General features: G+C 42.1%; 1 protein-coding gene across 1 annotated transcript in view; it reads left to right on the top strand.

Annotated features, from left to right (window-relative positions):
* The first annotated feature begins 762 nt into the window (after nucleotides 1-762).
* SNAP25 (synaptosome associated protein 25) overlaps nucleotides 763-27,298 on the top strand; it is an 80,728-nt gene continuing 54,192 nt past the window's right edge. Inside the window, exon 1 of the mRNA XM_054574050.1 lies at nucleotides 763-899. The gene's annotated coding sequence lies outside the window, so the exon portion shown is untranslated. The remainder of the gene's footprint in view (nucleotides 900-27,298) is intronic.

A 27,298-nucleotide genomic window follows, 5' to 3' on the forward strand; every position in this document is an offset into this window, starting at 1 on the left:
GTTAACTACCCTTCCCCCTCCCCCTCCCCTCCCCCACCCCTCCCCCCACCCCTCTCCCCCTTGATATCGCTCGGCGATTATTGCTCTGACGTACTTTAAAATAACGTGTGAGAGTCTTTCTCTCCACTGACCACATTAATGCCAACTCCAAGCCCTCGATGCTGCTTTGAAAAAAGGACGAAATCACTCATAAAAATAGCAACCAACGTAGCCTGTCCGTATATGGAGCTAGTGAGGGTTGACAGGGATGCCCCTTCAGGCCCTTTTCTTAAAAAAAAAAAAAGAAAGAAAGAAATAGCAGTTGAAATCTGCGCACCCTCATCCCCCGCCTTCTACTCCTCCTCTACCTATCCCCCCCATGACTCAACCAAAGAGTCAACTCACTAGGGGAAATTCTTTAAATATATAATTGAATATATATATCATATACATACATACATATCACACACACGTACACATACATGCATAACACATATCCAAACAATATCAGAAAACCAATCGCGAGTTAAAAGTGTCCGAGACCGGGTGTTAAAATGGAGTTATAAGAATCGTCCCGTTCGGGTGTTTATAAAACACTGAAACACAACGGTTTGCAGTAAAGCGTGCAGAGAGCTGAGTCAAGCGCGGGGCACCTCGCGGCTCCTCTCCTCACACCCCCCGCCTCTGCCCTCCCTCCGCGCTCCCCGAACACACTCCCCCCGCCCCGCCCGGAGGTGGCTATTAAAAGCTGCTGACGTCAAAAGGGACGGCCATCTTTGATGAGGGCAGAGCTCGAGTTGCATTGAAGACGAAACCTTAGCGAGGTCAGGCGCCGTCTTTCCTTCGCTCCCTGCTCGGCGGCTCTTCCACACTTGCAACCTGCAGGGGCCGGACGAACACTACCCTCCGGAGAAGCCAAGGTAAGGAGCCCGCTCCCCGGGTCGTGGAGCGGGCTGGATGGCTGCATACCGGAGGGGACCGCAGCTGGGCAGAGCAAGCGAACTTGGGCAAATCCAAGTATTCGGGCACCCAGGGCGCGGTATTCCGTGTGTGCGCGTTGGCTAGACTCCCGCCTGGGGCTTTATAAAGTGTTTTCGAGGTGAGCTGCTTGGGGAAGGGATGAATGGGGACATTGCAGATGCAGCGATTGGGAGGAAGCGCAAGGATACGTACTGAATTAATAACTTACTCTTTTGAAACAGTCGTGGGATCCTCTCTTCCATTTTGCGATGCAGTCTTCAGAGATGTTTAGGCTGGTCTTTTTTCCTCCGTAGACCAAAATAAACAAACCCTGGCATTCCGACTCTGTCACTACGACCGTTGACGTTAGAGCGCTATTACCCAGGGAAGAATTAGGGAAAAGGCAGGGTGTGGGCGCTGGAGAGGCGAAAAGAGGAGCGGGAGTTCCCGCCCCGGGCAAGCTGAGCTGCAGCAGCCACAGCAGCTTCCAAGCCCCATGGACTTGATTTATGCCGACTGCTCCTCGTCGACTGCGGGGTGGCGGGAGGCGGGCTGGTCGTGCTGGGTGGGAGGGCTCTGTGGAGAGCAGGCGAGGGTGGGCTCGCCTTGGGGGCTGCGGCGGACCGCACTCAGCACCCTGGACAGCAATACCGGGGGACGGCGCCGGCACCCTCGACCTTTCAGCACCGCGGACAGCGGTCCGGCCGCAGTGTTGCCTCTGCGGCAGAGACGTCCGGCCGGGGCTAGACGTTCCAGGGCTGCAGGCCAGATTGCCTGTCTGAGACGCGGGTCTTACAGAGACCCCTAAATGAAGAAGACATAGTAAATTTAAAAAGGTAAGAAAGAAAAAATAAATCCTGCCCACAGGGACTACTTTGCAAGCAATTACCTGCTGTCAGCTCCTCAGCTCCTGCTGAGGAAATTTTATGTTGCCCTCTTCCCCCATTTTTAAGTAAGCAATAAACACATTTTGGGAAAAAATATCTTCACTTATCCTCCCTCTAGATATCAAGGGTTTTGTTTGTTTTTGTTTTTATCACAGAGTAGATCTGTCTATAAATCTTGGGGGGGGGTATATAGAAAGATGCTGGTAAGATCTGTCTATAGGAGAGCTATATCTCCATATATATTTCTATTTGATAACAATATAGGGCCAGTTGAACTAAGCAGAATCAACTTGAAGAATGAACCCCTTTTTCTCTTCCTTCTCCCCATCCTCATACTTAGGCATAAAACCAATCACGCAGCCAAAAAAAAAAAAATTAGGGTATCCTATAGGGGGTCCTATAGGGTATAGAGTTAACCTCTTGGGCCATGGTTTCAGAGTGAGTGAAAGTATGTCCTATGGACATTAGTTATCTCAGGTGATAGTTTCTGATTGTGAGAACATAAGGACTGGCTTTCCTTGGGACAATCCAACTGTGTCCTTCAGGGTTATGTGGTGAAATGACCATAGTATTAGAATGAAATTGGACTCTGACCTGAAGATCCACTGCAATTTCTATTACAGCACTGCGGGATTTTGCTAAGGTGATGATAAATACTTTAACCATTTTCTACTCTGAGACTTGGAGCCTCTGAGTGAATGCAAATCATCAACAGGGATATTTCCAGCTGTTTGCTATAGATAAAATTTGCATAAAAAGACCAGGAGCAAAATTGGACTATTTGAGTAGTTGTTAAATAAGAGTAACAGTGTATTATGTAAGGATACATACAACGCACTAAAGAAATGCTACCGTGATCCCTTGAAAAGCCTCAAAATGAGGTCTTGGATTGTGTTTAGTTAGTTATAACTCCAGCCGTTTATATACTACAGATGCTAAAATTCCCTGTCCAAATAGAGAAGGTATGTTTTTCTCAGCTATTTTTTTCTAGGATTTTTTTTATTTTTATGGAAACCATGTGTTTTCATATAAACATATATTGATTTGTTATTGTATATGGACATAAAATTATTTTCAACAGTAACTGCATGGAATAGTTTCATAACTCTTCAATAGGCAGATAAAATAAACAGCTGTGTTTTAGTGATGGGAGGATGGGAGAAAAGATGGGTAGGAGTTATCAAAAGGCTTTGACTTTATGCTGCATGTCCAGACAGCTCTCTGCGTAGTTGCGTCAAATGAAAAAGCCTAGCGGTACCGGAATTACGTGCTTGGACATTAGTAATTACTGCTGGGTTTGTTTTCTAGTGGAGGACTGGGGTGGGGGTGGTGCGGAGGTAAAAGACTGCAGTGAAGCTGGCAAAGGGCACAGATCTGGGAGGAAGTGGCGACGTGCACAATTATGGAGCTAATTCTAGAATAGCTTACTGAGAAATTGAAGAAAAACATAATTGGAGCATGATTTTACCATTTATGTTATTGATAAGCTTCAGGGAAAAAAACCAAGAGATTTCCTGTTTTAAGTTTTAAATTTTAAAAATTCAGGGCAATACCAAGAGAAGAGGCAGGAGCAGATGGACATAAGAATGAGCCAGGAAACATTCACGCACACACTCCGATGGTACCTGCCTGTTTGTTCATTGGCATTTTTGGCATTACCACCTTGGTACTCAGGATACAAAACAATCTTCTCCTTAACCTCCTCATAGGAAAATCTCCCCCAAATTCATAATTTTATTTTTGTTTTCTTAAACATGCACAACTACACATGCACAAACACAATACAAACTGTCCTTTAATTAGCTTTCCTTAAGACATTCCTAAGCTCTGAGAATTAACCCTGAAGTGATGGTTATCAACCAGAAGATTGATGTTTCTGCCAGTAGCACTTCTTCCCATAGCAACTGGCCTTCGACAGAGCACGTAGGTTTGGATGACTAGTAGAAATGAGAGGTAATTTGAGAAATAAGTTGAGAGAGGAGACATGAAGGATAAAATAGATAAATCTGCTTTTTGGATGATGTGCTATGAATGAACTATTTTTCCCACATTATGGAACTGCTTTACAATGTTATAGAGATAAGGAAATTGGTGTTTACAGCCTCAGTGCTAGATATGTTTCTGCAATGTCATCCCTTGTCAGCAGGGACCAACCTGATAGGAAGATATTGATCAATCAGTGAGCACCAGATACATAAATGAACCCCATGGAGAATATAAAGTCTTATGACTATGTGGTCTTTGATTTCAATACATTTAGCACTCGTAATCTTAATGAAACAATGAATAATAAAAATTAATAAATAATATTATGCAGAATGAAAATGCATTAAAACAGTAGAATAAAAATCATGAGGGAGTATATAATTACTTTCCAAGTAAGTGTGACCAAAACTAAAGAATGTAAATTCTGAGGAGAGTAGACACATATGATTTGAGAGAAGAGGAAGGACTTAAGCTGGCTTTTGGAGATCAGAGAGAGGAGGGAGGTCTGCTAAGTAAAAGTTATAGCATAGGCAGAACTAAAGTTAGGTAAGTCCAAGTTAGGATCATCAGACCCTAAAAGTGCCCATCCATTTGGGTGGAATGTGAAGCTAGTGTAGGGGGATATGCTGGAATGAAGAGTTGAGGCCTTCTGTCATAGGCCTTGAATACCAAACTGAGCACATGGTACTTTATTCTCTAAAGTTGATTTCTGAGCAGAAGCTGATATAGGTCCTTTTTAATATCTAGGAGTTGTTATTGACAAAGTGGATGACATTTGCATTCTTCCAGAAATAGAGGGAAACAATAGGTATCATAAAGGATGATTAATTTTAAAAAAGAATCAGTCCTCACTTAGGCATATTTTAGGATCACTTTTCAGGATACAGATAGATTTATAAGTCCTACCCATAAGTTAATTGTAATTTCAACTTTTTCATTAAAAGCGCATTAGGAATTTGGTGATGCAAGGTACTCAGAAGGTACACTTGAATAATAATTATGCATAACACTCTCTTATACCTTCTGAGCATTCTACATCATCAGATACACTGACTGGATGGATTAAAAATATGCCAGTTTTTCTGTGCATGTTTCAGGCAACATGATACATAGAAGAGCCCTAAGTGGCTAAAACTGAAAAAAAAAAAGTTATGGTAAAATTTTGGAAAACTGAGGTGAAATGGGCATTATATCCTATTTCTTTCCCTACCGCCCTTGCTGGCTTTTGTTAGGGCAAGCTTGAGGTCTGAACTATATCCACTTCCTTTCTCATCTTTTACTCTCACAGCAGAGCTTCAAAATTCAAATGCTGACAGAAATGCTGAACCGAAATAGTCAATGGCTTCCTGTAGATGAAGAAATGGCAATTGCAGACATAAATCTTGTTGCTATTTCAATTCAGGCTCTGAAGTGTCAAGGGACTATTCTCATCTGCTCTTTACCAAAACGCTGGCAGAAGAGACATCCTTAGGTTAACGTTTTTATTTTCAGGCTAACTCCCTGGGGTAAATGTGGAGGTAGTGCCATTTGATGCTGTAGAAGGAGGTCAGACTGATAGGTAGTATACTGAGTGCAGAGGGCTTTCCAAATATCAATTGAGAGAGATGGAGGAGATGTTATATAGCAATGAAGAAGGAGGACATGATGAGTGGAAAAAGAGTTTCTTAAAAATCAGTCTTATAGAAGGAAAGAGACTTAAGAGAAATTTCCAGTGAACTCGGGCCTACAGTATGGACTCTTCAAAATTGCTATTATTGCTGTATGATTGGAACTACTCATTTCTACACAATTTTTTTTACGAGGATCTCAAAGCACTTTACCTGATACAAAAATCTAAGAAGTTTCTGATTTCTAAATGAATGATGCCAACCTTAGTTGTATGAATTTATGTATATATAATATCAGATAATATTTAGGGAGCCATAAATCTGATTTAGAAAAACAAAGATATCCAAAGCTGTGATTAATCAGAATAGGCCTGTGGGGGAGAAGAGAGAGCCCTAATTCTGAAAGTTTTACCTGTACTAGCTCACTAAATATTCATAACAACCTTGCAGCCACAGCACTATTATTATTTTCATTTTATGAATAGGGAAACTGAGGCAGAGAAAAGCTAAACAACTTGCCTAACATCTTAGAGCAGAGCCAGGATTTAAATGTGATCACTCTCACTCCAGAGGCTAAGCTCTTAACTACATATTATGCTACCTCTTGCATCATCCACAATTTTCATATTGGCCAAAGGAGGCACAGAGGATGTACCTAATTTTTTTGCAATATCTTTTTCCCCTCAGTTGGGCAGCAGGGAGTGATGGCAAAGGAGGCTGATCAGGAGTCAGGAGACCTCATTTTAGCTCTGAAGCAACTGCTTGTAATTTCCTGTTTTGGAATCACACCATCTTTAAATAAGTCACTCAACCACTGTTGAACGCATTTTCTTCATCTGTGGAATGACAGAACTGGACTAATGTTTCCCAGTACTCCTACCATTCAGAAGTTCATGATATCAGTGCTGAAAACCATGGGTAAGAGGTCTGGGTCCAGTGACCTGATGGTCTCACCTGGCACTGACTGCCTTAATACTTCATTAGTGACTTACCAGACCCCCTCTCCCATCGTAAGATTAATTACATTCACAGCTTCCCTCTTCTTCAATCTCTCTTTCTCTCTTTTTCCCTCAATAACTGCTTTGCCATCATCTTTCTGAAGCTTTTCTGGTCAGACGTAAGTCCTGTTTTTTCCCCCAAATCCCTGATCTAAGTCATCATGGCTTTGGGAATCTCCCAGCCTTACCAATCAGATTTGGCTGCTGTCTAGCACTGGCTATTTTCCGCAAACTGCCTAAACATTTTTTCATTCTTTTTTCAATTAATTAACTGTTTTTATTCATTTCTAGACCCCCTTTTGATCATCTCCTATAGCTACTTTAAGTCAGAATTAAAGTAGTTTATTAGGCGCTATTTCCTCGCTCCTTTTTCTTCCTCTGTTGCTTTAGGAAAAATGATCTTATAGAATCTGTAAGCTCTTAAGTATATTTTCATATGACCTGAATCACATGACAGTAGCCAGCTTAAAAGCTAATCAAATCTGGAGTATGGAGTGTATGCGGAAAAATAACATTTTAAAACACCTTTAAGGACAAAGGATGAGGAGAGAAGGAAGTTCTAAAGCCTATGATTATCAAAGTTCAGAGGCTAGCAACTGGCGGTATGATATTAATTTAATTCACAGTCACATGTGAATTAATACATTTCTTTCAGAAAAGCCATATTTCTGTTGCTACAACCCCATTTCTACTGCAAACTTTAGTATCTTTCCCAAAATAAATCATGATATTACAATCAGAGATACTAATGTTTTCTTACTGCTGACTCACAGAGGTTAGCCATCACTAGTGATTAACTGATCCTAAGAACAAGTCTGTATCCCCAAAATGGTGGAGGGAAATCCTTTTTAAAGGGGTTTCCTTTAATGTTTCCTTTGAAATGCTTAACAACCATTCTAGGGAAACTCAAAGTGAATTACCGTGCCTGCACTGGGTTCATGCTGAATGACAGCTGCGCTAGCTTTATGGATTGCTCTCTTTGGTCTGGATAAAATACATTTGACCCTCTAAGCTAATTAAAGCTGAGTGCTGAAATAGTGAAGGGGAAACTAAAACAATTCACCTATCTTTTCTTTTGTGTTTGTGTTTTGTTGTTGAACTGATTTGGTTTCTACTACCCAAAGATGCCCAATTCCCATGTCTTAAATTGAGACTTTTTGCACTTTCTGCTGACTCATCTCAACTTGTCTTCCAAGATGGTCCATTTTATACTTGAAGAATAAGGTTATTTTCCTGCTAAAATGGTAGGCTCTGTAAAATGGCCATCTGGTCTCAGCTTCCCCATCACTTCCTATGTCCAAGCTAGTCATAGATTTTGAATTTGGGAGATGACTTTTCAGGTCTGTAGGCTTGAATTAGTGCTTCTGTCCTTTACTGATGACAGCATGTAAGGAAATGAAAGTCTCTTAGGTGTCCTCTGAGGCTGGAGTCACCCTGCTCTCCTACTTCATTCTTATTTTAGAGAATTCTCTCAGTTGAGAGTTGAAAGTCTCGCAAGTTAGACAGAATTCTTTTTCCATGGCAAATCTCACACTGAGTTGCTAATCTCCTTTATTCTATACATCTTTTGTACATTTTCAAAGCATATTGACTGACAAATTACAAGACAGTATTTCTTATATTTCCCTGCAGTTAGTCTGAGGTTGGTCTGATAGCTAGCTATAGGTAAATCACACTGTGACTTCTCCATTGATAAACAGAAAGTAGAGAAAAATACCAATAAGCCTGCTAGAAAAAGAAAAAAACACTGACAAATGATTTCAAGAGACAATAGTGCCATAGAGTGAATTTTTTTCCTTTTAACAGGAAAGTTTATTATAACTTCACTGTAACACTAGAAATAAGGCAGTGTTCCTGATTTAAGCCTGAGGAATTGTTAAATATATCCAGTTTTTCTAATTCCGAGATGACTGTCCTTGTATTTCTCAAACATAAATCATTTATTATTAGAGCACTCTTCATTAATTAATTAATTCAACAAATATTGAGCATCTGCCACATACCAGGAAGACATTATACTGGTTATTGGAGATAGAGGAGTAAATAAAATAGGCATGTTTCTGCCCTCAATGCATTTGCTGGGCATCCCCTTTGGAGGTATTATTATTTTAGAAGACATGCTCCACGTGGGGTCCTTTTTAGTATCTAAGACAGTAATTCAAATTTAAAAAGGATTTGGTTCTCTATCCAAAATATGCAATTTATTGAAGTTTCTACTGAATGGTTAGTATTCACAGATTGCTACATCATAAACAGAATATATATGAAGAAACAGCCTTAGCCATCAAGGAACTTAGTAAACATTTCAGTTAAGCCTTTGTGTAAATATGTCTCTTCACATGACAGTTAACTAGGACTTCATTAAAAATTTCCTCCAATACATGTTTCTATTTCAGTACCGCAGTCTATTGGGACCTCTTCCTATTCAGACCATATCCCACCACTCATAGGGAAAACAGGTCAAGCTTCGAGAAACATGGTGCTTCCTAGACCAGAAAACCTAGTCCAACTCAAATTCATGAGCAAGAACAGGTTAACAGAGAAAGAAGCAGCAGTTTGTTTTGCATGGCAGTACCTTCCAAGCCAATCCACTTCCTACCATTAAACAGGGTTCAAAGATTTAGGATCAGTCCTTCCAATGTTAGTTCCCCCACTTCTTATGAATGAACAATGCTCTCATCTTCCTTGTAAGATTTATCATATTGCTTTGCAATTATGTACTTATGCATTTCTCTTCCCTAATGGATCATGGAAGTCTTTGAGAGTGAGGCCAGTATCTTCACTGTCTTCCAACCCTCAATATCTCTAACAATGCTTGTCACACACCAGGCATACAGGGAATGAATGAGTGATTGGGGATATCAGCTACCACTTTGCAGAGAAAAGAACTCTACCACTGTAATCACTCCTTTTATTGATCAAAAGTTATGATAAGAACAACTCACCTAAATGTTGACATAAGATTCTGTCCCAAGGAATCACTTTGGTTCAACCCAACTAGCTGCCAAATTTTGACAAATAATTTATTTTTCTGACCTACTGCTGAATCAGCTGTGAGTCAGGGGTGAAATGCTAATGAAGAATTAGAAGATACTCCAAAAAAGCATTGCTAAAAGTAGGTTTATATTCAGAGATCATAAACCATTGCCTTTAAGGGATAAGTAAATTTCACATTAAAAACCAAGCTATTTAGCATATATGAAACACACAGTTAAAATTCTTTATTTTTCACTAAGATGTAAAATTATATTTTTGATACATCCATTGAGACATATATGATAGTCACCAGGGTGACAGATGGGTGGCTTAGGCCAACTCTTGCTTTCAGGGTCACATATTTGCTACTTCTCTGTTAGAATTGGTGGCATGGTATGTACAAGCTTTCCATGGTGATTTGGCTTCCTAGAAAGTGTCCTCCAAGCACTTCAGTCTCTAGCTTTGTTTTAAAACATCCAATGCCTCTTGCTTAGGAGAGAAAAACAAACCAGCTATGATATGGTAAATCATTCCCATTTATTTTTTTTAAAAAGTATACTTAACAGTTCCTTTACAGACCTATTTATCCTTAAGAAAAAGCCATCGCCAACTGAACATTGAATTTCTCATTTCTTTTTCCCAGTCCTTCTCTTGAACCAAGTCTAAAACCACTGGTCAGTTATTCTGTACCCTACTTTCTCACCTGAGAATGAAGGTATTACTTAATGACCATGAGAAAAACAATCACTAGTTTGTTGAATACTTGGTGCCCCACTAGACCCTTGGCATACATTATCTCATTTAATTTTCATAGCAACCTTTAAACAGTTGGAATTCTTGTCTTTCTGACTACAAAGTCCATGTTTTTTCCCCACCACCCCATGAGTTTTTCAGTGAGTTGTACATGATCCATTAAGATCTTCTAACAGAAAACATGCTCCTAGCATGTAAAACATGAGATGGCAAAATTCAAAGAACTCAGTCTTCTGGGCGGAACAGTCAGGTCAGATAGGATAGTATGAATGACCAGGAGAAACTAAGTATCCAGACAAGCTCATTGAGCCCTAGATCGAGAGTCAGATTCCTGCATGCTTCACCCATCTTTGCCACTTCAACCACATGACCCTGACCGACTTACATAACCTGGACTGAGCCTCAGTTTTCACATCTGTAAAAAGAAAGCAATAACGGCCATGCATATGTCACATGGTTGTCATGAGACCTAAATGAACTAATGCTAGTGAAGTAGTGTTACCTCCACCATTCTGAGAGAAAAGAAGGGACTGTTGTCATGTTTCATCATCTGCCATTTGCCATGCCACATTTCCAGTGTTCTTTATTGCAGGTTATGTGAGGGCCCTATACTTCATTTTCTCTTTATTTTCTTAAGTTTGCTCTAAGAAACAACAAGTCTTGGTATCACATTACTTTTTTTTCTTGTGCAGCATACATGTTGAAATGGGAAAATGTGTCAATAGTCTGATTTATCTGTTTGAGGGAGGATTTTAAAAATACCTGTGAATAGCATCACTGAAGGTGTCCTTGTGGCTCTCAGGATAACATTTAGAAACCAAAGAGGTTTGGCTATTGTTTAACTAAACTCTGGCCCCCTCTTGCTTAAGGGTTTTTAAGGCCTCTAAGGAGTTCAAAGAGATAATATGCAAAATTTCCTGCTATTCTTTAGCTTAAGAAAAAGAAATTTGTTGTAAGCTATTTAGTTAATCATTATTAAAACTACATCTATTGGCTTTATTTTGTATTCAGCTTTGTGTTAAGGATTTTTGTTGCCAGGCTTAGGTTTCTTATTAAATATTGTGTGTGTGCATGTGTGTTCTTGTACATGCACACAATATGAAGGCAGAGAGGTACAAACACATACTTTCTCACAGCCAGCCTCAGGTACAAGATTCCTAGATGCATCACCTCATTAAAAACCTTTAGCTTTATTTATAAACCAATAAATATAAAACCTGTATCAGATAGCTATATGAACTGGAAAATGTGTGCTCCTAAGCTATGTACAGAATGATTTCCCACTTACAGTTGGAAAAGCTTCCAGAGCAACCCTGTATGCAGCAGTGACCTCAGATTCTTGCTTTTGGGAGATTTCCTGCAAATCCAGGACTACAAGACAAGAGAGCACTTTCAAGCATCTACTATGTGCTAGTTATTATATCACTGTCTATTGTGGTTAGTGTTATATATAATTTGTGCAGCAACCTCCTAAGTGGTGGGTGTTATTTTCCATACTTGACTAGAGATGATACTATTTGGTCAAGGTTCCACCAAAGATCCAAGAAGCTAATTGCCATGACTACCTCCTCTATGAACCAAATGATATATGGACAGGGGTTAGTGATGAAAATATCAGGCTTTTTCTCAAAGTCTGATTGGAAAAAAAATGGTTAGGACCAGCAGTGAGAATCAGCCTACTCTTCCTCCTCCTAATCCTACTCCAAGTCTAGATATTGGGACCCACCAAAGGAGAAAGGGCTGCAGAGATATGTGTAGTCTCACAGAACAGCTAGAACACCTTAGGTCCTACCTCCCTTTCCACCATCCTTCCTGAGGTGCAGTACCTGCCTCAGAACACGTGCAACTTGAAAGAACAGCAAATGTCAGCTTCTGTGGGCAGGCACATTCCAGAGAAAAAAGCCAGGTGGGGGGCTTCCTCATTGCCTATTCTCTTCTCACAGGGCATTTAAGTTGGGGTGGGAGGGGCAGATAAAGGAAGGAGTAAAGGGGATGGTGGAAGCTATCTTCCCGATACTGGTCTTCCCAAAGAGCAGCAGTTCCCATCTTAAGGTACAAGGCAAAAACTGATGAGTCTTTGAAAGGGACAAAATTGTTCCTTATACTTTCACACAGCTAAGAAGAGAGAGAACTTGAGTTTGAATTTAAGATCCCAAGTGCAATACTACTGACCCTCCACAATCAGTGGCACATTATTCTAGGACACATTCTCAAATGTGGTGTTTGAACCCCCAGCATCAGCATCACCCAAGAGTTTGTTAGAAATGCATTTCTCACGCCCTACCCCAACACACCTTCTGAATCTGAAACTCCAGGGATGGGGCCAGAGTGTTCTGTGTTTTCATCACCTCTAGGTGATTCTCACACATGCTGAAGTTCAAGAACCAGCGTCCTAGAGATTTTAGTAGCTCCCTCATGTGTTCACATTGATCTTAAACTGGGTCTGATGAGGATGTGATGTTTCCACTGTTCTTCACCTTACAAAAGCTGTGAGTAGGTACTTGGAGAGAGGAAAGCTGTCCTGGGCCACTGGATGGAAGCCCCTATTCACCTTTCTGAGTTAGTAATAAAGATGCTATTGTTTATCGGAATGAGTTGAAGGATGAAGGAAGTGAGAGTAGAGGGTGGGGGTTTCAGGAGGGGCTCAGGCAGCTCCTTTGTTATGCTTTTTCAAGATTTAAAATCTCACCAAGTGATACAACAACCCTTCTTCCTTTCTAAAGTCCCAGCCTGCAGCCTCTGAAGGATACCAGAGAGGAAAAGTATCCATTGTGTGTTTCTCCTCTGGGCCTCTCAGTAAACTGTCTCAGGTGCAAAGAAAGGGCCTGGACCTTTTCCATTCATCTCTGCAATTTCTTGTTTTCTTCCCTGGATTGGAGCACCAACTGACCTTGATAGCTCATATCACCCTTCTTTTCTGCCTACTTCTCGTGCTGAATCAGATTTGGGTTGCTTGACTAGACCTTCCAAATGGCATTTTTAAAAAATATAAATAAGTAGACCCAGAAATAAATTACTTGCTAAAGCCGCAGGATGAGCATTGCAGCCAGGGCTGCTGACTCACACAGTTCAGTGCTCTCTCTGCTGCCCTGTGCTGCCTTGCCACTTCTGCCTCTGTGTCTTCCAAATTTTCTCTCCAGCACTGGTCCACACTCCAATCAGGAAACCTCTCAGTTTGTCGTTATCCTCAGAAGTCTTTGGCCTCAAATGGTGACCCAATATCTATAAAAGTAGGGTACAAACATTCCTATAATTCTGAGCTGCCAGGCAAAACTTCCTGAGAAAGTTAGCTGTATTGTTTATGTTATCTGTATTGTGTACATGACAAAAACCCCAATATAAGTGGTTTAAGCAAAAATGAAGATTGATTGGCTCAAAAATCTGAATAGTGTTGAACAGACAAGCCAATAGAAGGACGGAGAGGTAGCTGGGATTCAGAAACAACTCAAGCCCAGCGTTGAAACTGCCGAGGCTTTCTCTCTGCCACTTGAACACTATTTCTTTCATCGCACCGACTTCACTTCTCTTGTTAAAAAGTCAGTTCCTCCCTCCACATACCAGAAACATGAACACCCAATTTGTACTTTCAACACCTTTATTATGGAAAAAGGACTGCCAATTGTTGTCCATACCCCATGCTCAAAAATCTCAGAGAAGGACTTTGATTGGTCCAGCTGGGCTGGGTGTCCAGTTTACACCAATAAATACTGGGTGTGGAGTGTTCAGGAAGAGTATATTTTACATGATGGAACCACACAATTCTATTGAGGGAAGGTCCAGTTTCAAAGCAGACATAGTAAGTCATCCTTCTTTTTTTGTTTTAAAAGTTTGGGATGAATAACAAACCATAGGCAAAATGCTGCTTTAGAAAAGGAAACTGACTTGCCCTCAAGAACATAGAAAAACTGAACCAAAGTGAATGATGGGTGTATCACATCTTTCTGGGCTCAGACTTTACTGATTTTGTAGGATGTTCCCTCCTTATTATAATTTATTCATTAATTAAATATTTATTTTCCTCTACTATAAGCTAGGCACTGTTCTAAGCAATGGAAATAAGCAGAGAACAAAATAAAGTCCTGCTATCATAGAGCTTACATTTCAGTGGAAATGACAGACTATACTATAACTAAAATAATGCAGGACAGGGGGATGGAGTGATGACTTCAAGAAGGTAGTGTGCTGATTTAGAGAGGGCCACGGGAGAAGACTTCTCTGAAAAATGGCATTTCAGCAGAAACCAAATCACCTGAAGGCCCAATGATTTTTATTTCCCACTTACTCTATACCTTTATTAGAACTTCAGCACTTGATTTTATCATTTTTCAGCCATAAAAATAAATTGGACCTTGGTATGAATAATATAGATATGCTTTCCCATTATCTTTTCATTTGTCTCTCAGATTTCAAAACCTGGAGCACTTATAGCTTCAGGGTACAGTGAGAGAAAGTGACTCCATGAAATTCAAACAGTCCACAGTGGCAGAAATGAAGGATTCTGGTCTGCTGGTCCAAGTTTTTCCTATTTTGGTTCACTTTGCCTCTTAGTATGACCTTGTCATATGCAAAGATATCCTGATGAGCTGGGGCACTTATGGCCTCTGCAAGGCTGATAAACTAAAGAAATTAGGGCCAAACTAAAGATACTAGAACAGGAATGTTAATTAGTTGGTGTATTTCTCTTTAAGCTTACAACTCATACTTTTAGTTCCTTCTATAGCTATATAGGCTGTGTCCCATGTGTACTTCATAAGAATATATGTGGTCCAGTGGGAGAAAATATGAGTGTAAGCCCTTGCCCCAGCCAGTACTGAATTTGCCAGATATTTTTTTGGACACAATAAAGGGTAGGGAAAGGAATAAGGTAAGGAAGGAGGAAGAAAGGGAGAACCTTCTGCCTCTAAATTCATTGACTAGAGTCCCTCTTTCCATCAGTCACCAAAAAGACCTGAAAGAAAGCTGTCATCTCTGATCCAGTGAGAAGGTAAACATGAAGAGTTGGCATCTGATTGAATGATGGAATGCAAGAAGGCACACAAACCTTAAGAGAGGAAGTGAAACCAAAGATATTGTTAGGCTACAAGATCTTATTTTCTGGACCAGAGAATTCAGGTTCAAGGTCATATTCTCATTCCATTTGCTTTAGTCCCATTTCTCTCTAGCACTTCAGAGGTCTGATTTTGTTTGTTTGTTTTATTTATTTGAGCTTGTTTTCAACTTTCATTTCCTGAATAAAGCTTTTTGCATTATTAAATTAGAAATTAGTCTCCCTCATTAGAGCTTGAGTCTCACATGAGTGTTTCCTTTATGTTTTTTCTCTTCCTAGCTCTACTAACAATTATAACCAAATGGATCAGAGTTGGCCTTTGGGTGAAGCAGAAAAGATGCCTTGATCGTTGTTGAGGTGCCTCTTTTGGATGCAACAAGCTGGTGACTTGAAAAAAAAAAACATGTCTTATATACAGAGACTGAATTTTTATCAGGTCACTTACCAAACAATTGTAATGATTCACCCTTGCATCTGTTTAATGACACTTTTTTTTTCCAATTTGTTTTTCCCACTATGATCTAATTTTTAAACTTTAAGACAGCTCTGGACAGGAAGATGGTAAAGAAACCATAACCATTTTTGCAGATATAAAAACTGGGGCATAAGAAATTTGACTGTCCTGGAAAAGAGTGCCTCCTTATTCAATGGCAGAAGCAGCTCAAGGATGAAAGGTGACCAGATGTCCAATTTTCTTCCTAATTCATGGATAAAAGCATGGCTTCTAGGCTTAATACTATCCACAAACTTGTTTTATTTGGCCAGTGCAAGGGTCTTAAATCTGAATGTTTTAAGGCAGGGTATTTCCTTTCCAGTTTGCCCCAGAGCTTAACACTGTATGTCTTTATGTATGTGGTCTAATCTACACAGTTCTATTATCTTTATAGCCTTTATAGGTATTTGAGTTCATTTCCATTGCCTACCAAAGTGATGGCAATCTTGGTGATCTGCCATAATCAGATATGACTAGAAGTTTTCTGAGTTATTTTGCCACAATTTTTTCCTACAGTTGTCTTCACAAGCTATGTCACTATTTTGAGAGACAGAATTAGGCAAATAAGCACTAAATAGATCAACCAAGTTAATTTTTTAATCTGAATATAATTAACTTTTTAGTTTTTCCACTGATCCTACTGGAAGTTTGGTAAAGACTATGGATTCCTTTTCAGAGTGATATTTTTAATGTGTAAAGTAAAAACATAGGAGTTCATAGGAAACCAATTATATTGAAGTACAGCTATCAAATTTTTTTTAATTTGTGATGTAGTAATATATCATCTTTTTAATTAAAGCATTAAATAACAGTATTTGATGGGGAGTTTAATAACTACCATAATTTCAAAGTGGTGATGAGAATATACAATATTTTGAGATATCTGCAATAATTGTGAAGTGTTACGAAGACCTCTGAGGTTTCTACTGGTAATACATCAGGGTTTGAGTCCTCCTTCAGCCCTCCCGAGGGTCGGGTCGGAGGAAGTCAGTGGGATGGAGGAGAGAGTGCATCCACATGTCATCTCAACAGCAGGAAAAGCTGGGAAACACTGATGCAGGTATTTTTGGTTGTACAACAACTGAATAGTTTGTAGCAACTATTCAAATTTCTTACTGCTCATGGATCTATGGATTAACTAGGTGGTTCTTCAGTCAGTTAGTAGATTGGCTAGGCAGGTCTCCTTGGTCCATGAATGGTGGTTGGTGCTTGCTTTTGGCTGGTATAACAGGGGTGATTAGACCACATGTCTCTCGTCATTCTAAAACAGCAAGACGGGGCAAGCCCCTGTGCATAAGCACATTTTGAGTCCATTTAGGCTACATTTGCTATTGTTCCATTGGCCAAAGTAAGTCACATGGCCGACCACATAGTCAGTGTGGGAGGGACCACCCAAAATTTTTGAATACTGACAGAAGAATTATTACGGCAATTTTTGAAAAAGAGAGAAAGGGAGGGAGGGAGAGAAGGAGGGAGGGAGAGAAGGAAGGAAGGAAGGGGGGAGGGAGAGAGGGAGGAAGGAAGGGCAGAAGAAAAAGGATGAAGTCTTCCAGAGCCTGTGCCAATCTTGGGAGCTTAAGTTGGAGAAAGCCCCTCCACGTACCACAGGGTCAGGACTAGGCACTGGATCTGGGGCAACCTAACTTCCGCTAAGTTCCACAACCCAGGGGACTTAGGCATGGGTTTTTATTACCCTGCCGTCATAGGCCTTCAAATATCTTTTCCAGCCAAACTTGGAACCTGAAGGTTTAAGTTTAAGGTATCCTTGGGTCAAGAGGAACATCTCACTGCATCTCTCCAAGCTAAGCAATCACAGACCCAAATGTCTGGCAAATTCAGGGTAGAGTTAAGGGCAAGTTTTTTTCTTTGAATTTTGAGGGCAAGTAAGCCTTTCTGGATTCAGACTGGGGAAAAAAAGCATTAGCTTCCTATTGTTTTGTGATGATGTTTCTTTATATGAAATTTCACTTGGTCTTGTCTTGGTCGGGGCAAATGTATTTGAAGTTTTTTCTCTGTCCTTCCAGAAATGCCCACTGTTTAAGCAAACCCTGCTTTATCCTCTAATTGCAAGCGCTCCCTGTAATGGCAGAAACAATTCTCTGCCAGCCCTCTGCCCAATGAGCGCTTTGGAAATGGTAACCCAAGGGAGGAGGCAGTGGAAAAAACCCTGAAGGCTTTTCAATTGTGCTGCTGCGTCACGGAAAACAAGCCAGGCACCTGCATTGGGGCCTCACAGCAGGCCCACCAGAGCCTTCGTCTTAGCTATTCCATAGATTAGCAGAGGGTATCTGACTCACCCAGTTGTCTAGTCAGGCACTTCCAAAGGGAATTCTGAGTCCTGGTTGTATATTTTTCTCAACCCACTTCAATATCAGAGTGCAACTATTGATATTGAAGTGCACCTTGAGACCCCTCAAGGTCAAACCCTGTGCAGAATTGTACACTCTGTCACCAGCTTCAGCTTACTGAGCTCCCAAAGCACAGAAAGAAAGAAAGAAAGAAAGAAAGAAAGAAAGAAAGAAAGAAAGAAAGAAAGAAAGAAAGAAAGAAAGAGAGAGAGAGAGAGAGAGAGAGAGAGAGGGAGGGAGGGAGGGAGGGAGGGAGGGAGGGAGGGAGGGAGGAAGGAAGGAAGGAAGGAAGGAAGGAAGGAAGGAAGGAAGGGGAAGAAAGGAGGGAGGGAGGAAGGGAAGCTTCTAAATTCTTTAGTCAGAATACTGTCTTAGGTTGGGTCTTCCCAGAAACAGCCCTGAAAGAATGATGAAAGCACATGTTTTACCTGAGAGATCATCCTAGGAAGCACTGGTAGGGAAGCTAGATGGGATGGGAAGGAAGCCAGTACAGGGAGCGTTAGTGAGCAGGTAACTACCTGCTGGAACTCAGTCCTGAATTGCCTCACTCCAAGGGCAGGGAGTCCAGGCTATTTTTGCACCAACTCCCACCCACTCTTAAGTGGCTAAGAGGTGTAAACTTGTACCCAGCCCTGTGTAAGACCAAGCCTATTCCTGAGACTGGAGAAGTCCCCAATCCCTAAGTGAGTGGTAGGCACTTGCAGTAGAGGCCCTCAAGGTACGGAAAAGGTCAGTGTCAAGGAGATGTAGGTAAAGCTTCAAGAATGGCTGCTACATTTTGCAAACTATCATCTCCAGGTACCCCAAGCATCACAACGGCTGTCTCCAGCTTTGGTGTATTCATATGTCAGCATATGTTCAACACATATTCATTGGGCTCCTGCTGGGTAGTACTTATTCAGCACCCATGTGCCAGGCAATAAGCTAAGGGTTTTGCATAGATCATCTCATTTGATTCCTATGAAAACCTGCAAGATTTTGTTAGTTTCATTATATAGCTGAGAAAACTAAGATGCAGTGAGGTTAAGTAAATTACCTTAAGTCCCTGAGCTTAGAAATGACAGAGATGAGATTCTGATACAGATCCATCATCAAGACTGCTTTCCATCCCCTGTAATTGCCATCCCTGTACCACCATTTCTCCAAAATCTTCCTCTTCTTTTTCTCTTGTCCCTTTATCTGGTGTTCTCAAGTTGGTTCCAGGGAATTAACTTCTGTCCCTTTGGTGTTCCAAACACTCTTTCAGGGCAGTGCGTTGTCCCTCACATCCTCCAGGCCCCTGTACTCTGGACACTGTGACCACTTTCCCCAAGCTCATTACATCTTTGAATCTCTGGGTCCCAACATCCTCCAACTCACACCCACCTGTGATCTCTGCTCCTTCAGCCAGCACCTGTCAGTGGCTTTAGCGGGTCCTGCTGCCTCTGGTTTCCTACTAAAGGAATCAGAAAACCATCTCTTTGTGGCATCTTGTGACTTTAGGACTAATTTCACCTGTGAACCCTAAGCAAATGGAACCCAAGGGTTTGTTTTTAAGCATCAGACCAAAATATGAGTCCAAATTTACTGTTGTTAATGTTTAAAAAATAAAACAGCACAGGGTAAGGACCAAGAGAAGGCATGATTAGTTCCAGCCTGTCAGTGGAAGAGTGGGAGGGAGGGAGGCGGTAGCACACATAGTCTCAGAGGACGCCCCAGCAGTAAACACTGAACTTCAGCTTCCAGGTGGCAAAAACACGTACATAAAAAGGAGTAGGTGGGACACATCACAATGCCGTACAGCTCCATTTTAGAGACAGTACACCTGACTCCAGGGGAATCATACTATCATTTTGAATAAACAGGATCAAAAGAGCATCAGTGCTGGTACCACCACCTCTGAAGCCATTGGTGAGATGCTGATTCTGTCCAGCCCTCCCAGGACAAAACAGAAAATAAAGCTGGAATTGAAAGAACTAAAAGAATGGGCCCATGTCTTTGATGGAAAATGCCCTGGTAAAGCTCAGTGAGTGTGAGTTTTATATCATGGGACCAAATAGACCATTGACAAAATCTTAAGTGTTTTAATGGAGAAAAAAAGAGTAGGGGCCTTCTCTCATTCAGAACTAGTTTTGAATCCCATCCTGGACCCCAGCTCTAGGTGCTTTGATCTATTCAACATGCCACGCCTTCCCTGTGCCCCCATGTGTGGGGCTGCATCCTGGAACCATGCAATGTCATGCTGCAAGGAATGTTGAGAAGCCTCCAACTCAACCCCCTCATGCACAAGTAAGGACACTGTGTGACTTTGTTAAATTAGTCCTTGTCGAGTAGAGCCCCATGCTCTAGCCCACAATGCCCATAAATAGAAGAGAAGAGGGACAGAAGGCAGACAGAAGCCCTGATTTCAGAGAGGAAGCACTGGGAACCCACAGGGGCCTTTCTGGAACCCAGGTGTATTCCCTATCTATTGTTACACAACAATATTATACCAAGTCTTGTGGCTTTAAGCAGCACATATTTATTATCTCCCAATTCCCTTGTGTCATGAGCGTGGGCACAGCATGGCAGAGCTCTGCTCAGGGTCTCACAGGCTGCCCTCCAGGCACCAGCTGGGGCTGCTTTCTCATCTGGAGCCTGAGGTCCATTTCCAAGCTCGTTCAGATTGTTGGCAGAGTTCATCTCCTTGCACTGAAGGACTGAGGGCCATTCTCTGGCTGACTATCAACCAGGGACCACCTTTTGTTCCTTGCCACGTAGCCTCTCTCTTTTTTTTTTTGCAGGAAGTGCCAGGTCCCTCTTGTCAGACCTTTCACCTGATTAGGTCAGGCCCACCCCAGGTAACCGCCCGTTTGATGCCTCAAAATCTACTAACTTACACATTACACACGTAGAATTTCATAACCTTTTCACATAACGTAAACTCAGCACCAAGTAACATCTTTTCATATTTGTAGGTGTTGCCCACCCTGCAGGGGAGGAGATTACACATGGAGCTTGGGTACCAAGGGTGGGAAGCTTGAGAGCCATCTTAGAATTCTGCCACCCACATGGGGAAAGCCAAGTTGTGCTTCCCTCTGCTGCCTGCATGTTCTGGCCCTGGTGGGCACCTGGATCCACAGCACACTGTCAGAAGCCTCCCAAATGACCATTCCCAGCAGCCAGGCCTCCTCCTGAACTGCGTAATTGTGATGTTTGCAGGCCCGCCTGCCAGCCTGAGTTGGAGCCTGCAGGCAGTTTTCTGACCTGATTGCCTCAATCCACAATCATCGTTCAAGAAGAGCTGAGGCCCGCAGAGCCCTGGAAGAGCAGGCAGGGGCCTCTAGGGCATTCAGCTTTCAGTGTTTGCATTTAGTATCCCCAGGAGTGAGGCGAATGGCTTCATCACTGTGTGGAGCCAGCAATCACTGTGGGCTTGGGGGTCCCTGACATGAGCTATAGAAACAAAGCTGGGAAGAAGCTGCCAGGGGTAATGGAGGTGCCCTAAGGCCTCACTGAGCTTTCACAGAGCTGAGCAAGGGAGCTGGGGCTACCCACCAAGCTCAAGGGAGACCAGCGTGGGCTCTGGGGCCATCAGCATCCCGAGCCTTGCCAAAGCTGTGCTGTCTTGAGGCAAAAAGAGCGGCAAAGGCCTTGGCCAGAAAGACAGCGTTTGGGACAACTCGAGAGAACAGGTTGGCAATGGGGAGCAATGAGCAGGCAAGGATGGCATCTTTGTTCTGTGAGTTACAGGCAGCCTGGCAACAGATAAAGGACATCAGGTAGGTTCAACACTGTGGACCCTCATCATGCAGAGTTGGAGCCCATAGCACTCGTTGATTCTCCCTCCTCCTTCTCTCATTCACCATGGATTTATTGAGCATCTATTATATGCTTAGTGCCGCTCTAGGCACTGGAGAAACTTGTTGGCAGGGATTCCTCTTGTGGAGATTACATTTTAGTGGGAGGAGACAGACATCAAACAAACCAACAGACAGACAAGAACAGTATCAGATGAGGATGAGGCTAAGACGGAAATTAAAATAAGGTGAGATGGTAACAAGAGACAGGGGTCAGAGAAGGCCTCTGAGGAGCTGGCAGGCAGGCCCTTGATGAGAAGGGACCAAGGGAGTGTGGTTCGCAGAACCACAGTGGGACAAGATGTTGGGGGGAAGTGGGCGAAAGAAAGGTGGCGTGCAATGAGGCCAAAGGTTAGGGAGGACCAGGTCAGCCATGGCCTGCAGAGTCTGACTTTTGTTTGAAGAGCACGGGGCGGAATGTTTTAAGAAGGGGATTGACGTGATCTACTTTTATCATTTTACAAGGTCACTTGGGATGGTGGTGAAGCAGAAAGAGTGGAAACAGGAGCCCAGTAAGACATAATTGCAGTTCCCAAATTTGGCTATGAATGAAGAAATTCAGACCAGGAGAGATGACATGACTTACTTAGGGGCTCCAGCTAGACACAGGTGGCCAGCAGGTGAGCAGCATCTGGCGAGGCCACGGGAGAACCCTAAGCTGCTGTAAGTCAGGTGCTCTGGTTGCAGCAGAATTCATGTGAAAAGGATTCTGTGAGGAAGTATTCCCAGGTCAGCCTATAAGAATGTGACCATGGCAGGAAGAGGCAGAGGAAAAGCTTGGCAAGGATGTGGTCTCAGCTGGGGCTCAGCCTCAGCCTGATCCCGCAGGGAGCTCCAGAATATAAATTGCATCACGGTTTGTCCTGCCTTGACACAAGGAGGTAGCCCTGTATCAGTCTGTCACCGGCCGGCCTGCAGTGCACAGGCTTGTAAACTCCCCACGCAGCTCAGAGGAGGTGGCCCCTCTCGACCAAGGGCAGGTCTCAGGAGAAGTCACAGGTATAAACTGTGAGCCATAGGAAACTCAGCCTCTGGGGACCTGGTGTACAGTGTACAGTGTAACAGGGGTCTGGGACGGGCACCCCCCGTATCTGTTATAGAAGTCATGACCTTCCTAAGTGAGGGAAGGGGAATGATTAGACTAGTAAATGTCCTGTTGCAAGAAAACGTTGGGCCTAAATTTTTAAAAATAAATTAAATGAGCTAACACGGGAAGCCTGTTACAGGAGGAACCTCTCATTGCCCACAGGTTCTTTTCAAAACACCTTTAAATAGACAGCTCCCACTACACACTGAGAATACGAATTTATTTATGGGTGTTCAATTCACAAAGCTTCTCAGGAATAAATTCATTGCCTGCTGAAAGGTGTCAAAACCCAAGCTCTGCATACTGAATAAAACAAAGCGGAAAAAATGAGTTCATTGCAAGGTGTTCCATTTGCAAGTCAGGAAACTCAAGGCTATGGGAGCAATGAGTTCCGAATTGCTTACAGACTAAGGGAATTTTTAATGTGATAAATACAGAAGTTATTTGGGTTTTTCATCTGATTAGTTGCCTAGTGGTCTTCTTCCCTATTTGGATCAGAGTACCTGAGTCAGGGGAACAAGGAAGTTCAGAAGTGACGTGAACAAACTTGGAGTTTGGGGATTGGATGCTGTTCTCTGCTAATTTCTGAGAAAAAGCTGTAAATTCCCATGAGATTAGGTTAAGTTTCTTTTATGTGCCTGTGTTGACTGTCTCCATTTTGTCACTGTCGTTAGCGACTCCATTTTAGTTTGGTTCTACAAAGGTTACATTTGAATATCCATTTAGCCAATGTAAAAGGAGATTAGGATTAGGTCCACCTAATCGCTGTATTAGAATCCTCCACCAAAGAGATCTAAGTCTGATTCTGAGAGTAAATGTGAGAGTAAGCGTGGCCTTTTGCCAGGAGAGCTGTTCCAGAAAGAACCATTGCCCCTGTCCCCGCCCCCCCACCCCCATCACAGAGAGGGAACCCTAGCTCAGGAGTAGACCACTTGATCGCAGCGGCCTCTTGTGGCTTTCTCAATTGTGTGGCTCTTAAGAATGTAGATCAGTGGTTTCCAAAATTCATCAGCACACCAGAATCCCCTAGGATCTTATACAAATTCCCAAGCCCCGGGTATATCCTAAACCAGTCAAATCACTATTTCTGGGGGCGTTTGTTACTAAAATTTTTATTTTTTAAATAATTTTAGATTTGCATCAAAGTTGCAAAGATGATATACCTTACATCCAAAGACAGTATGCCTCTCATCCCATTTCCCCCATTGTAAACACCGGACCTTATCATGGCACATTTGTCATAACTAGGAAACCAACATTAGTTCATTACTATTAATCAAAGTCCAGATTTCATTTGGATTCCACCAGATTTTCCATTAGTGTTTCTTCCTGTTTCTGGATCCAGTTCAGGTACCACATTTCATTCAGTTGCTATGTATCCCCTGTCTCCTTTGCTCTGTGACGGTTTCTCCATCTTTCCTTTTCATGACCTTGATAGTCTTCAGGAGCTTTGGCTGGGTTCCAGTATAGAATGTCCCCCAATCAGGGTTTGTCTTTTGTTATCCTCATCATAGACTGCGGTGGTGGGCTTTTGGAAAGACGATGGCAAAAGCGAAGTGGCCTTTCTCGTTACCTCGTGTCCGTGGGTAAAGGCAAAGTCACGTGACATCACTGGTGATGTCATAGTTTCCTATTCGCCCAGAATAGTGTTTGCCTCATCTCTCTTCTGTAAAGTTTCTTTTTATTTCCATACTCTCATCTTTGGAGGTGTGTCACTGAGTCTAGCCTACCATCAGTGTGTGTGTGTGCACACGCGCGTGCGCCCGCACGCACGCACGCACACATGCGTAAGGAGATAGTAATTAAGCTCTACTTAGCAGCAAAAATCTGAGGGACACATTTGTATGGTCACCATACCGTCCCAATCTCTTTGCCTTAGTTCCCAGTTACTATTGTGCAAACTTTCTCAAATGATCCAGAACTTCGAATACTCCTCAGATCCCCTGGGTCTGAATGAGCACATCCTGGCTATGTTTCCTTGGGCAGGTTACATGGTCCCTGCTGAGCCTCAGTTTCCTCATCTGAGAAATGGGCATCAATAGAGTACCTATTTCTAAGAGTTATTGCAAAGATTGAATTAGACAATGCCTACCATGTTTTGACGACAGTGCCAGAGAAAAAACATTCTATAAATGTTAACCACCAATAGCAGAAATAATAGCAATAGTAATACCTTCCTTACTCCATCCTTGTATATCAGATATCTACTGCCACAATAGTGCACCTTAATGACATAAAACAGTAAGTTGGAACTTACATTTGAGAGAGACATATTAAACAACTCATTCCACAACATTTATTTATTAAATGAACACTTATTTAGCACTAACTGTATGCAAAGCACTGTTAGTGACTTTCATAAATACTTATTTACTCTTCACTAAAAGCCTATGAGGCAAGGATCTATTATTATCCCAATTCTACTGATGAGAAAACTGAAGCATAGTAGCTTGCCTAAAGGAACACAGCCAGTGAGGTGGCACAGCCAGGATTCAAACCAAGGCAGTCTGAATTCAGAGTCCATGCTCATAACTACTACACTACACCACACCAAGTGTGGCAGGTGTCCAGCGTTGTGATGCTGTTTGAAGGGAGACTTAGCCGGTAAGGGCAGGGAAGCCCAGTAGGACAAACATCTGTGAAATCTTGGGTAAGCTTATACACAGCAAGTTGGGGGCAGATGTAGGGGAAAGAGAACTAGAGTGTCTGGAAAAATTAGGAACCTCTTTGTTTCCCCCAAAAGCCAGAAGATATTAAGTACCCTTGCCATAGGAAGTCTTCTTCTCTCTCACTTTGTTCCTTGTTTTTTCAATTTCTGGACATGCCCTTGGGAAAATTCAGCTTGTCTTTGACTTTAGGGAAACCAGAGGGAGTAGGGCACCTCTTTCAATTACTGGAACCAAAGGTCAGCATAAAAGAATCTGGACTAAATACATTCTCATGCTTTGTCTTTCACACCTAAGAAAAGCAATTTACATTACTTCATTTTTATGTCAGGGGTTAGTAATGCAAAGGAAATTTCTGATTGTGAGAATTTAGATTATATCCAATTATGTTGCATGAGAAAGAATGTTCACTGGGATGTAGGAGTCTGAAATAAATACTTTATCTGACAGTCTGTGTTTCAAAAAGTGCTTCCTTTAGTTTCTCAGCCTGGGTATGTCCTAGCTCCACATTCTTACACCTGAACTCAACTACAAACGTCTTGACAGGAGTGCTATCTCATCCATCTTTTTACATATACACACACTGAAATTCCCACACAGTAGGTGCTCCATATATTTTTAAGTGAACTTATAATTAGACTCATGATAGTGTGTTGTGACTTACTTATTATGTATTTGAAACTGCATCCAAATTTGAAACCTCAAGAACACATGTAAATTATCAGTTGTGTCCTTCCCTTTGTTCCATCTTGTCCTCATATAAAATCATGTTTCTGCTTCCAAACTTGGCAAGGAATAAAAGTATGTTAATTCACATCATGACTGACATTTTAAACATACCTTTACCGACCTCTGAGACTTCAAAGCTCCAACCCAGGTAACAAGTGTCCTGGAGGGTTGGTGTGTTCAGTGAAGCTCACTGGAATTCATCTTCCCCTCGAATATGTTGACTCCACTTCTGTCTGGAACCTGCTGGGAAAACTCAGAATGACAGCAGTTTCACTGGGGATGTATGGTTCTGAGATGATTCTGACCCATTATAATTCAGAGTGTGACACTGAATTTTCCTGGTTTAGGGCAAATGGAAGGATAGTGGGCATATGTGTTCTGTGCACACTTGTATACAGCAGGGGGCGGGGTGGGGTTAGGACATGAAGGAAAGAGATGGAAAGGGCTGACCTATTTAGAGAGAAGCAGAGCAAATTGCACGTGTAAGATTCTCCTTAGCAATGAAGACTGAATGAACACACAGAATGTTGATGTTTGGCTAACACATCTTGTATAGAAGAAAGAAAAGAGGCAAGCCACCTTGACAATGGCAGGTGAGGGGTGGATGTGATTTTGCTACCCGTCATTCCCAGAATCTCCATCAATACGTCAGACATCTGCCACCCACAGAACCTGGGTGAAAACTGCATGCTTTCTGGGAAAACTCACTTTCCAGGCAAGCCTCCTAAACTTTCTATCGAATTGCCACTTTTAAACCATACAGAAGGTTATGGTCCCCTTGAACTCCAGGAAAAGTGGCCCTTTAAGGGGAAAGATAGGTATAGAAGATGAGAATGCATAAATACCCATCACTAACATTCATTCTCTAGGACTGTTCACAACCCCCCAGGTACAATGTCCTTTTTAGGGCTCACGTGGTCAGTCAGACACAGTATTTATGGACCATCCACCATGGCCCAGGCGC

Source organism: Pteronotus mesoamericanus, unplaced genomic scaffold (assembly GCF_021234165.1).
Source record: "Pteronotus mesoamericanus isolate MK-2021 breed Mesoamerican mustached bat unplaced genomic scaffold, CSHL_Meso_final contig_25, whole genome shotgun sequence".
NCBI classification, from domain to species: domain Eukaryota; kingdom Metazoa; phylum Chordata; class Mammalia; order Chiroptera; family Mormoopidae; genus Pteronotus; species Pteronotus mesoamericanus.